Source organism: Vitis riparia, chromosome 13 (assembly GCF_004353265.1).
Source record: "Vitis riparia cultivar Riparia Gloire de Montpellier isolate 1030 chromosome 13, EGFV_Vit.rip_1.0, whole genome shotgun sequence".
NCBI lineage: Eukaryota > Viridiplantae > Streptophyta > Magnoliopsida > Vitales > Vitaceae > Vitis > Vitis riparia.
This window is the reverse complement of record NC_048443.1, coordinates 1,029,249-1,043,696: the sequence shown is the minus strand read 5'-3', so window position 1 is coordinate 1,043,696 and position 14,448 is coordinate 1,029,249. Positions and strand designations below refer to the sequence as shown.

The window sequence follows — 14,448 nt, the reverse complement described above, 5'->3', positions numbered from 1 at the left end:
TATTAATAATGGAATAATCTTAAGCTTGACATTGAAGTTAGAGAAAAGTAGACATATATTAGCGGGTTGTCTTAAACTATTATAAATGAAAATTGCATCTCTCTTACTCTGTTTCTCTTTTGTTTGATTGCAATTTATACAATTATTCTTACTTACTTTTAAATTTGTTAAAAAATATTGTTTTAAAAGACATCCAATTTAACCCCTCTTGGGTCTATGCAGAGGATTGATTAACTTTTCACACATTGACATAGTGTTGAAATTGAATATAAGTGAATATACGAGAGTTGACAAATCTACAATATTAGTGAATATATGAGAGTCGACGGGTCTACAGTATGTTGGATGTTATTTTTTAATACTTGTAAAGAAAACAATGTAAAGAAAGAGTTTGGAAAATATGTCTATCATTTCGGTTGTTTAAACTCCTAACATGATCTCACTTTGAAAGGAAAGACAACAAATGAAAAGAGGGATAGATAGAAAGATTCCTTGCGGATTTAAATAAAACAATTCTACAAGAAAATCAAAGTTTTATTTTCTATGAAATGTGGATGCAAAAGAGATGATCATCTCCATCTTATTGAATACATACATTAAAAAGATAATGTTGTGGAGTCTCTCTATTTTTTAAGGAATTTCTTGAACCACACAGTTGAATCTTTAGTTTACCTTTTCAAGCCATTATCATAATCGATGCAGATGATGCCAAACCTTAGAGTGCAACTAGAATTCCATTTGTAGTTGTCCAACAATGACCATCCAAAGTAACCCTTAACATTAACACCATCCCTACAACCAAAAATTTTGATACCCTAATTAGTATTTTTTTTTCTCATTTGCATAATCAAATCATTGTAAAGTACATGCAAATATATTACCTATTGTCATGTTGAAATCATCCAATATGTAGTAATTGCAAAAAGCCTAAACACTAGAAAAAATTTATATGTCTTAAGGAATTAAACTCACTTGATGGCTAATTGAAGGAACAAAAGATGTTGGTAGTGGTGATCTATCCTCATGGGGTCCTTTAGTGCCTCCTTAATTTGTAAGGCACTATTGTTGACTTTACTACACATTCCTCTTGGATAGACACTAAGCCAAGTTGAACCAACCTGCAAATTCATTTCTCAACGTTTAGTTTATGAAAATGAAGTTATTAATGATTCTCAATCTAGAAAGATAAGTATGAAATGCTATAAAACAACAATTTATTGATTACATACCACTGGACTGATGGGAACTCCATTGTGTTGTTCTATCAAACCAAAGGGAAAAAATAAAAATTAATTACATATATAGGTCAACAATAATCAAGATGATTTATTGAAATTATTATACAAATCAAACTTTGAGGATTTTATATGGACTTACTAGTAAGATTAACAAGAGAATCTGTAGCGTAGCTCACATTAACAGTATTAGCTACATGAATATCAACTGCATAATTTGTTGTGTAATAATTCAATCAGAAGAAAATCGAAAGATCCTTTGACTAGCATAGATTGCTCAAAGGTGAAATTAGGTAGTCGATTTCCAGCAAGTATGTGCATGCTATGTGGATGGTCGCCATAGGTTAATGGTTCCATAAACCTATGAATAGACATGAAATGATATTAGTATGTGTTGCAATTTATAACTAGAAGACTGGTTTTTGTGATGCATTTATATACTAACCATCCAAACATGAAATTGAAGACTCTTTTGGCTGCCTTCTTATCAGCTGTCTGGTTGGAGTAGGGCACCATCCAATGGCATATCAATGTTACCCCGATCTTCCCTTGTTGAGATGACTGTACAGTTTGTCAACACAACCTTTCTAATTAAGTATTATAATATTAATAATAATCTTCCATTGTTAAAGACTTGTATAATTTTTTTCAAAACCTAATAAATAATCTAACACGTAATTGATTCCATGCACTCCTATTTTACATTTGGTTACTTGTTATGTATTAGACTACATGTTAGCAAATTAACTTTATATTCATTATTCGCTTGTAGTCCTCTAACCACTTAAGCATTTTGGTTGGTCGATAACTTATTATTTTCAAACCCTTGTTCATAACTCATGCCCTCCTAATAAAGACTGACAAACCAATGGATCATGCTTGAGACTCTTGCTATTTATTCGGTTACCGGGTATTTAGCCTCATATACTTTCACTGCAGCTGCATGAGACAGAAGCATATGGCGGGCTACAATATAAGGCTCAGTGGCAGAGTTTCCAGCTTCACAGGCTTCATTAACCCACTTAGAACACCGCCCCGGTGCTAGGCCTCCTTGGTCATAAGCACCCAAGCTAAAGGTCCAAGGTTTTTTGAGGGTGATCCAATGCTTTCCCGGTCACCAAAGTCTTTAAAGCAAAGCTCTGAAAAGTCTCGCAAATCATCTTTGTCAATCATACAGTAACATGTCATGTATTATATACAAGGAATACTAAAATTTTTATAAGCAAATTAACAAGACTTGTCCTAGAAATGTTTATATTTTTCATATATTTCATTGAGTATAGAATGGTAAAGAAGGTAGAATTTGATTTACTTACACAGTGTGTGGGCTTAAAAATCCACCATAGTAATCTTCTAGTGCTTGTGGAAGATCCCAATGAAATATTGTCACATAGGGTTGTAGACCTACGATAAGTGGAATAAATTTAGAACAAGCTCTATAGTGTTTTTCTCCATATTAATTTGCAGCCAATTAACCTTACCAGTCTATGCTTTGATGTTGTTTTTAGTTGAATTCATGAGTATCTAGCTCAACCTCCATAGCCTAAGTTGAATTTTGGCAACAAAAAAAAAAAAGGCAAACCAAGTTCAGTACAAGCCCACTTAGAGCTGGGTGTAATCTTGGACACTACTCTAGCCTAGAGTGATGTCTAGGCTAATCCCATCTAAGCTTAATTCAACATAACTCATTGACATTCCTAGATTTAGGTACACTAATATGGCCAAGGTAAAACTTAGACCTATTGTGTCGATGGGCAGTCAACCTTAGATCAACCCAAACTTGATGTTTATTCTTCTAAAACCCTACCTTACCTGGTGTTCAATATAAATTACACAATTTAAATATAATTTAGACCTATTTTTCTAACACTTCGACTAAAATCAAGTTAGAATTAAATTAGTAAATATATATATATCAATTGATCAGGTGGGAGGGTTGAGCTTGTACAAGCTATAGCCTTAAATTGACCAACTAATCATCAAATTATAAAAGGATGGAAGGATAATGACATTTTGATATATAGTAGTTCATTGATGAGATTGTTGTAAAAGTTGATGCCTTTCTTGTTCACTCCCCCGCTTAGCTTCCCACTTGAGTACAAAATTTATGTATCTTTCAAGGAATGTGAGGTCAATTTATAACATTGTGGGATAATATTATTATATAAAATTAATATTAAACTTTTTATAGTATCCCAACATAAAATTTTTAAGTTAAACCACAATGCAAAAAAAAAAAAAAGTTTTTGACTTTATTAAAATTAATTTTCATCTTATAACATTGGTTGGAAGAGTAACTATGACAATCTTTCCATAAAATTATGTATTATCTTTTTTCCTTTGGAATTGTATGATTTGTCTTGAATTTCTAACACCTTATGAATAATTTCTTTTAATATGCTTTCTAACTAAATGTTCAAATTTTCAGGGATTTTCCTTTTCGGAAGCAACATTGATATACAATTCTTAATGCTTTGAATAGATAAGACAATAAATTGACCCAATTAACTTTAATATATAATTGAAATATTTCTTTTTCCAATAAAAAAATATAAGCTAGCATACTTCTTTTATTGAACTATACTTTAGGTTAATGAATTTCATTGCTTGAGCCTAAAAATAACATATTATAGATTTTTTAAAAAAAGTAACCATTTGCGTCAAGATAAGATAAAAAGATGTCAAAATCAATTACTTTAATTTTTAATTACATTAGATAAAATTTTTAACATAAGAGTTAAGTCACATATCTAATTAAGATGATGTATTACTTTTGGATTTCATTGATTAACAAGGAAGTAAGTGAAAAAAAAAATATCACTTTTAGATATGATAAAATAAATTGGGGCTTATATAATTAAGAAGCCAAACACTCATTGAGATCAACAAAAGGAAAAAAGTGCACAAATTTCTTTTAAGATGTCACTATTTTTATTGTCATGGATGTGATTATTCATGCATAGAGAAGTTTTTGGCACTAAAAACAAATGACTTAAGTAATATGCTTAGATATATTTTAAAATTGTGAGAGGCACTGATATCAAAACCAACCTTTAACAATATAGGATTGGGCCATCCATGAATCCATGGTTTATGATGAGGACATCAAGACCTAAATGAAGGGATCAAAATGGGAATATTGTATCCTAACTCAACATGAGTACATAGTTAACAAACAATATTTATATGTGATTAGCTATTATGTTATAAGTGAAACTTTTAATTCTTTTTCATTTTATTTCATATTCAATTATTAAAAGCTATAAAGGTATATAAAAACATTAAAGGATTATTTATTGTTGAAAGTAAACATATTAAATGAATGAGAGGAACTTCATTTGTAGCTCCTTGAGTTAGAGTGTTGTTTATGAATGAATCTCTTATCATCATTTTTCTATCGTATTGGAAAACTATATTGCTATGTCATTTTAAAAAGTCACACAATAAATTATGTCCATATAATGAAAGTAAATCCTATTTTTTATACCTTTGGGTGATTTCATTTTTTGGTACATATGTTTCATTTTTTTCTTATAAAAAATTAGACTAATTAGATAGCTTAATCTCATTTTTTATATTAATCTTTTGTTTTGTATCTTTGTTTATGTCTTAATTTAGTCTTATATATCAAGGACTCAGATTTTAATTCAATATGATATCAAATTGGTATCATAAAATTCCAAAGGGTGCCTTCATGTTTAACATAATGAAAGGTTTGAATTTGGAAAAAAGAGGGGCATCACAATAAATCATTGTATCTGCATTTTAAACTCCCAACTTAACTTCAAATCAACTTCTAAAGATGAAAAGGGGCAATGGTTTTTTCTTTTTATTTCTTTTCTTAATATATATATATATATATTAAAATGAGTTCTTTTTTTTTTTTCTTTTTCTTTTTCTTTTTGCTTGTATGTTTGTGTGGGAAGCACAATGGAATTATTAAAAAAAAAAAAAACATTATAATGTTTGAATATGCTAATTCTCATAACACCTTATTATCCTATTAACATATCTTAGCAAGAAGTTTAATAATTAATGAATATACTGAAACAATAAACTTACCAGGTAATGCTCTAAATCAAGATATTGAGAATCTAAAAACATCAATTCCTAATTCCTTCATTAAATGCACATCTTCCTATTAAATTCAAATCCACCATTAGTAATAAAATTAACATATAAACCTTAAAGAGAGAAAAAAGAGTAAAAGATTTAGAATGATGAATTCTATACCTTATAACAATGATAGAAATCATATGCAACATCGCCATTGCTACCATCAATTAACCTACCTTCATTATTAGTTAACATAAAAAATCTCATAAAATAGTTAAGATTCGTTAGATATCAATACAAATTATTATTTATTAACTAGACTTTAAACCTAATTGTCTAATTTTTATTTCTTTCCCAAAATTAAATGCACATGTGTTGATATATTTTTCGAAGACATCATGATTGTTTTTTTTTATTTTGTAGTAGATAACATATAAAATAAAGGGTCATTTAATTAAATAGGATAAAATAATCATCCAAAGAATAACCTCAATTTTTTAAAAACATGACATATAAATATTTTTGGATAAGAATACTCTTCATCAACCCCAACTGATATTTGATTTATTTTCCTTTTAATAGCATAGAGGCAATTAAAGGTATACTTAAAAATTTTAAAAAGTTGAGGTTTTTTTTTTTTTTTTTCCTAAATATGAAGATTATCTTGTCCATTTGACACATATGATTTTAAAATAAAGCAATTAAAATAATTATTTTAGAAAGGCTATTAATTTTTAGGAAAAAAAAATTCCATCAACAAATATATGGAGATATGAGATATTAAAACCATGGGTGATTTCATGAAAATGAATATATAAATTCATTTTCTTGAGAAAAGAAAGAAGAATGGATAGATCATAAGTCAAACATTCCAAGAAAAATTAAAAAGGTTTGTAAAAGCAAGAAAAGTACATGTGAAATGACAATAAAACTTGCATTTCTAGTGCCATCACAAAAAGAATACTCTAAATTCTTGCATTTTTTTTATTCCAAGCGCAAGTTGAAAATCTTTTTAATATTTGCTTCATTATTTTCATTTTTTTTTTAAATATCCTGAAACCTAAACTCTAAATTTCAAACTCAATTATACCAACCGAAATTTTTTATGATAAAAATTAACCCAAAATGAGACCTGAATATTTATGGCTGAAAGTATCAGATATACTAGGACCTTTTCCATCTTCTTTGACAGCACCTTCGTACTGAAAAATCCATAAACAAAACACATTCATTTCTATTGAAAATATACTCATACGAAAATTCATGCAAAATAGGGCTAGATTACAGTTGATTTGTGTATGAAAATATGTTCCTACTTGATAAGAAGATGAGGCTGTTCCAAAAACAAAATCAGCCGGAAAATTACTCCGATTGAAGGAGGTCGCAACCACTGGCTCAGTCCAAGCCAATACACTAACGAGGATTAGTAGAGTCAGAAACAATGAGCCTTGAATTGCCATGAAGAGCTGTGGCTTCAAGGTTCAGCACTTCACTCCCTTTGTATAAGATTTTACCATGAAATAAGATTTTATATTTTATATTTTATTTTTTATTTTCTATATATGTGGTGACCCCAATGTAATAAAACTAGAAGTGGATGAACATATAATTTCACACATCAGCCTTTAAATTATTTAATTAATTATAAGAAAAGTTTATAAAATAACATAATATAATAATCCTTTTTAATAATATATCTCATACCATGAGATGTATTATGTAGAATTTTTGTATTTATATTTTATTTAATCGTTTTTTGCAATAGTGAAAAATCAAGATTCAACAAGACTATATAAATTTCATTTTTTTTTAAATATTTTTTATTTTTTTATTTTTATTCAAATGTATTTTCAAGAAAAAAGAAAAAAAAGAAAAAAGAAATCTAAAAGCGTTTTCTTAGAAGAAAAAAAAGTGAAAATCATTTAATTTCTAACTGTTTTAAAGAAATTATTTCCAATTTTCTCAATATCATGGAATTGTTTATGTCATGGAAAAAATCAAAGTTGGCAAATGACATGGCACACATTGGAGGACAGAAAAGCGCCTTACTGGCAGGTGAGGAGGTGGCACTGATGAAGTCATTATCCAGGAATGAAAACAAAGGAAAGATAATTGGAATGGGAATATATCCAAGAAGGATCCAAAAAAATTTCTAAAAAAATTTAAATGTATATTTAGGTATTGGAGGCTATTTCTAAATAAATTTAAATGTATATTTTAGGTATTGGAGACTATCTCAAATTCTTCTTAGGAAAAACATGTTTTAATGGGCTGATTAGAAAATATTTATAAAATGCAAACTCTTCTTTTCATATTTCAAACCATATCAAATGAACTCGAAATATTTATTATTTTTATGTATTTTCATAATAAATCTATTATCCAGAAATTACCTTGTGAAAGTAAATTTTTAACTTAAGCAAATAGTACTTTTGACTTTTGAGTGCATAAAAATAGCACTATCTTTAACTATTATATAACATAAAGAATGGACACCTTCATTCTTTGACTATTAGTACCATTTAACTATTACCTTTGAGTGCACAATGAGTAAATAAAGAATGATTTTAATGCTTATAATTCTAAAACAAATTTAGCTCACGATATATATATATATATATATATATATATATATATTAGGATGCATTTGAAGTAACACTAAAAGAATTTGCAAGTGGAAAATCAATACACTTTTAGAGAAGAGTTTTGAATATAAGAAAAGAGTTTTTTCTAATTGAATTAAGAGGACATATTAACTTTTACTATGTGTAATCCATTTCTTCACATATTTAAGATTATGGAATGTGTTATATGGGATCCATGTAAAGGAGGACTTGCTTTATGTTGAAATATGGTACTGTTAATAATAATTATTAATATCAATTTTTAGATAATTACAAAGACAATTATCAAAATAATAACAATTATCTCTAAAAACATTGAAGTGTTATATTCCATATTCTGAACAATGATCATACAGGATCGCATGTTGAATCACATGAATATTATACCAAAATATCTCTATGCCAAATGGTACCTACCTGATTCCATTTGTGTGTTTGATGAAGACGGTATGGATCTTCTAAGAGCAACGGAGGGCACCACCTCTTTCTCTGTATTCTCTCAGGCAATGGGAGCGGGAGAGAGAGCGGTTCTATTCTTTCAAAGGATGTAAAATAATCTCCAAAAGACACAAGCCTAAGCCTTTTATACCCTCCTGCCTTAGGGACCATACCCATTGGTTATTGGGCCTCACGGGCCTTAGGCCCATCATCTAAAGCCCGTGATTGCATTGGGCTCTACACATAAGGTGGCCCATACTCTTAAAACGAACATTAAATCAAAATGTCCATAATTTGAATAGCTTAATCATGAATCATTGTTAAATATGTGAGTCCATATTTCAACAATCTCCCACTTGGACCACATATAGTACAAAACAATGTTCATGATAGTACTTTATTGAGCTCATCTTGCTATTCTAACTTAATATCCTTAAACAATCCGGTCTACTAATTATGTTAACATAGGATCAAAGCGGCTTTTGATAATCATAATTTAACTAGACCCATCAATGATCACAACATTAACAAAATTAGCAACATGGATCAAGTATGGATGTGTAGCATGGAAATTATATAGAATGTGAACTTTAATATGTCTATTTCCAATTGGTCCTACTTTATGACTAAAATAGTCAAATTTCACTTTCAACACTTGATGCTAAACTGCTTTTGAAAGTCATCATTTTAATTCAGAGAATTCAAATACAATAGTCTTTAAAATCAAGATCTGTACAGATAACATAACATAATATCACATCAAGAAAATAAACACAAAGTCTGAATACAAACTCCCACTATACTGGCACATCATCAATGTGTACAACACCCATATGTGTGACGTGCTCATGATATACTTTGGGTGGCAAACCCTTAGTGAGCGGATCCGCAATCATGGAGTTTGTACTTATGTGTTCAATCGATACTTGAAGACTCTGAACTCTTTCTTTCACAACCAAGAACTTGATGTCAATGTGTTTGGACTTTGACGAACTTCGGTTGTTCTTAGAATATAATTCTGCGGCCTTATTATCACAGTTGATTCTCAACGGTTTCTCAATCCCATCAACTATTCGTAACTGAGTGACAAAATTCTGCAGCCATATCCCATGGTTTGATGCTTCGTAGCAGGCTATGAATTCTGCCTCCATGGTGGAAGAAGCAATAAGTGTTTGTTTAACACTTTTCCATGAAACTGCTCCTCCAGCTAACATGAAGATGTAGCCTGAAGTGGATCTCCTACTGTCAAGACATCCTGCGAAATCGGAGTCCGAATATCCCACGATCTCTAAGTGACTTGATCTACAGTATGTGAGCATGTAATCTTTAGTTCTTTGTAAATACCGCATAACCCGTTTTGCCTTTTTCCAATGATCCATACTTGGGTTACTTAAATATCTGCCTAACATTCCAACAATGTACGCAATATCCGGACGTGTACAAACTTGTGCATACATGAGACTTCCTACTATCGAGGCATAAGGAAATCTCTCCATATCTTTCTTCTCAAGTTCATTTTTCGGACATTGGTGCAAACTAAACTTATCGCCTTTTGCTACAGGCGTGTCTCCTGGTGCACAATTGCTCATGCCAAATCTACTCAACACCTTATCGATGTAGGCCTTTTGTGATAACCCAAGTATACCTCTTGAACGATCCCTATGGATCTGTATACCCAGCACAAAAGATGCATTACCAAGATCCTTCATGTCAAATTTACTAGACAGAAATCGCTTGGTTTCATGCAAAAGTCCCACATCACTACTTGCAAGTAGAATATCATCAACATATAACACCAAGATAATAAATTTGCTCCCACTGAACTTGAGGTATATGCATTGATCAACGGTGTTCTCCTTAAAACCAAATGAAGTAATCACCTGATCAAACTTCGGTACCATTGTCGGGATGCTTGCTTTAAACCATATATGGACCTTTTTAATCTGCATACAAGTTGCTTTGAATCATTAGACTCAAAGTTCTCCGGTTGCACCATGTATATTGTCTCATCAATGTTGCTATTAAGAAACGCAATTTTAACGTCCATTTGATGTAGCTCTAAATCATAATGAGCTACAAGTGCCATGATGATTCTAAAGGAGTCCTTTGATGAAACTGGTGAAAAAGTCTCCTTAAAATCAATGTTTTTCCTTTTGAGTGAAACCTTTTGCAACTAGGCGTGCCTTATACCTAACAATATTGCCTTTTGAATCCCGCTTGGTTTTAAAAATCCATTTACAACCAATTGGTTTTACACCTTTAGGCAATTCTACTAGGTCCCAAACACCATTGTCTTTCATTGATTTCATCTCATCCTTCATGGCTTCTATCCACTTTTCAGAATCAGAACTTTGTTTGACTTGACTTATTGAAATTGGATCGTCTTCCAGACCCATGTCAAGCTCATGTTCTTGGAGATATACAACATAATCATCTGAAATTGTACTTCTCCTTTCTCTAGTGGATCTCCTTAGTGGCACTTGTACTTGAGGTTCTTGAGGTTGTTGAGTTACCTCTTGATGAACTTGAATCGGTTCCATAACTTGAGCAGGAGGAATCTCAGGTGTGTCTTGAATCCCTGTTATCGACTGTACATTCTGAATAGTGTCATTAAACATAATATGACCATGTCCAATCGTAATAATAGGAATATTAACAGATTCCTCTTCAAAGACCACCTTTCTTACTAGCTCTCTCCCACTTAACTCAACATCCTCAATGAACTTAGCATTGCCCATTTCAAAGAAGGATCTAGTTGAGGGATCATAAAATTTGAAACCTCTCGACCTTTCAGAATACCCTACAAAGTAGCAGCTCACTGTTTTGGAGTCCAATTTCTTTTCATTTGGCTTGTAAGGCCTAGCTTCAGTTGGACAACCCCAGACATGCAAGTGCCTAATACTAGGTTTCTTGCTAGTCCATAACTCATATGGGGTTTTGGCTACTGCTTTGCTTGGTACTCTATTCAAAATATAAACTGCAGTTTTTATGGCTTCGCCCCAAAGTGATTCTGGTAAGGTGGAATGACTAATCATACTTCTTACCATATCCTTAAGAGTACGGTTTCGCCTTTCTGCTACACCATTTTGGCTCGGAGTCCCTAGCATGGTGTACTGAGGAACGATACCACACTCCATCAAATATTTGGCGAATGGCCCTGGACGTTGTTCACCTGATCCGTCATATCTACCATAGTATTCACCTCCACGGTCAGATCTGACGACCTTTATTTTCTTGCTTAGTTGGTTCTCAACTTCAACTTTGAAATTCTTGAACACATCCAATGACTGAGATTTCTCATGAATCAAATAAAGATAGCCATAGCGCGAGTAATCGTCAATGAAAGTGATAAAATATTGTTGTCCATTCCAAGAAGCTGTAGGGAATGGACCACAAATGTCCGTATGTATCAATTCCAAGACGTCACTGCACCTATTGGCATTCTTTTTCCTCATATTTGTTTGTTTTCCTTTAATGCACTCTATACAGACTTGAAAATTTGAAAAATCAAGTGGATCAAGAATTCCTTCTGACACAAGTCTTTGTATTCGTTGATTTGAAATATGACCCAAACGCTTGTGCCATAACATTGATGAATTCTCATTCATTAATTTTCGCTTAATGCCATAATCACTTGAATGCAAGGTTTCATTTCCATTAGTGGCCTTTATATTCAATTTATATAGTTTGTCTGTTAGACTACCTGTACCAATAAGATTTGAATTTAGATAAAGACTAACCATTCCATTTCCAAATGAACAACAATATCCAAATTTGTCCAAACATGAAACAGAAATTAAATTCCGTCTAAATGATGGTACTACAAAAGTCTCTTCCAAATCCAATGTACATCCAGAGTCTAACTGTAATCTAAAAAGACCAATAGCCTTGACTGCAGCCTTGTTGCCATTTCCCACATAGATGTATCTTTCACCATCAGTTGGCATTCGGCTTCTTAGGCAACCCTGCATAGTGACACTTATGTGAGTAGTTGCACCCGTATCTATCCACCAAGTGTTAGTAGGCACTACAGCTAAATTAATTTCTGAACAAACAAAGTTGAGAAGTGTACCTTTCTTTTCACGCCAAGCAGCGTATTTGGTACATGTCTTCTTCATATGACCAGCCTTTTTGCAAAAGAAACAAGTGATCTCTTTATCTTGTTTCTTTTGCTCCTTTTGCTTTGATGTCCCAGAAACTGCAGTTTGTTTTCCTTTATTGTCCCTCTTTCTTTTCTTGTTGGTACCAAATCCCTGAGATGTGGAAGCCAAGTGAGCACTTTCTATCTTTTCTTGCTTCAATCTCTCTTCCTCTTGCACACATTGAGCAATAAGCTCATTCAAAGTCCATTTTTCCTTTTGTGTATTGTAACTGATTTTGAATGGACTGAATTGTGTAGGCAGAGAGATCAAGACCAAGTGCACGAGTATGTCTTCCGACAACTCTAACTTTAGTGCCTTGAGTCTCATCACAAGATTAGACATTTCCATAATGTACTCCTTGATATTCTCTTTCCCTTTATACCGCATAGAGACAAGCTTACTAAGAATAGTGCTTGTCTCAACCTTTTCATTTGCAGCGAATCGGTTTGCTATCTGGTCCAAGAATGCCTTGGCTTGGGTTTCCTCAGGTATTGCACCCCTTATTGCTTCTGGAATTGAGTGCTTCATAATCATTAGACTTATGCAATTGGATCGCTCCCATTTTTCCATAGTAGACCTTTGCTCAGCAGTGCTGGCACTAGTAAGATCTGAAGGGCGATCCTCCCTTAATGCAAAGTCTAAATCCATGCACCCGAGCACAATTATAACGTGCTCTTTCCATTTCTTGAAGTTTGTGCCATTAAGCACAGGAATGTTATTCACATTTGCAGATATAGAAGATGCTGAATTCATAATAATAAAGCTCACAATCAGTCACATAAGCATCATACATACATGAATAAATAAACACTATGCAAGATACTTAGCACAAACATTAATATTCAGTCTTTGGACAAAAATATTAACTTGTAATTGGTATCCTTATACAAAATTAATTCATAAATATTGACAATAAAATCAAACACAATATGCATGTCTTTGGACTAACATATCAATGCAAGATAAACATTATATGTCACATATTTATGACTACTTTATCTATTTTTATATTAAAATAATCTTCCTTTGGGCCGATTATTTTAAATAATAATAATAACATGTTTAGATATTGTAAAATAAATCAATTATATAGTATAAGTTACTTTGGCAACCGATATACATAATTCATTTATTTTAAAATATAAACACAAATGTAATAAGAAATGGTAAATTCTTTATACTTAACATGGTATAGAGAAGAGAATACAAAAATTTATCAAAATCATATATAAACACAAAATTCCCATAGCTTAGTTGGTTGAGCACAAGGCTTCCAACCTTGTGGTCGTGGGTTCGACTCCCTTGGTGGCCTTTCCTCAACCTTTTTTTTTTTTTTTTTTTTTAAACCAAAAACCGCCATTCATGGCGTAGGGTGCTGCAACTGCACCTTAACCGTGCCTGAGGTGCGCCCTAAATGGCGCTTAAGACGGCACGAGTCGGCACTGAAGACGACACCTTAATGGCACCGGGAATGGTGCCCCAGAGAATGCTCTGTTGGCGTTGTAGATGGTGCCGGAAGTAGCGCCTGGGAGTGCGCCCCAATGGCTCCTGGGAAGACGCCTTAGCAGCGCTTGGAGAGGCGCCTACAGTGTCGCAATGAAGGCGCTGTGGCGTGTCGCGCATAGGCCGCGCCCTAGGTCGCGCGCACAGGTCGTGCCCACAGGCTGCGCGCACAGGCCGTGCCCACAGGCCGCGCGCACAGGCCGTGCGCATAGGCCGTGCCCACAGGCCACGCGCATAGGCCGTGCCCACAGGTCGCGACGCTTGCCCCTCAGCCGCGCACCAGGCTGTGCACCAGGCCGCGTGCGAAGACAGCGCCTTCCAATCCCATTCAAGACGGTGCCCTTAGCAGCGCACCAGCGGCGCCCTCTGGTGCGTACTAGCGACACCCTCAAAAGCGCTGGAATGGTGCCCTGAAACGCGCCTTAACGGCGTCTTGAGTGGCGCGCTCCA

General features: G+C 33.1%; 1 pseudogene; it reads right to left on the bottom strand.

Annotated features, from left to right (window-relative positions):
* Window positions 1-668: 668 nt before the first annotated feature.
* Window positions 669-13,143, bottom strand: LOC117927728 (annotated as a pseudogene).
* Between the last annotated feature and the right edge of the window lie 1,305 nt (window positions 13,144-14,448).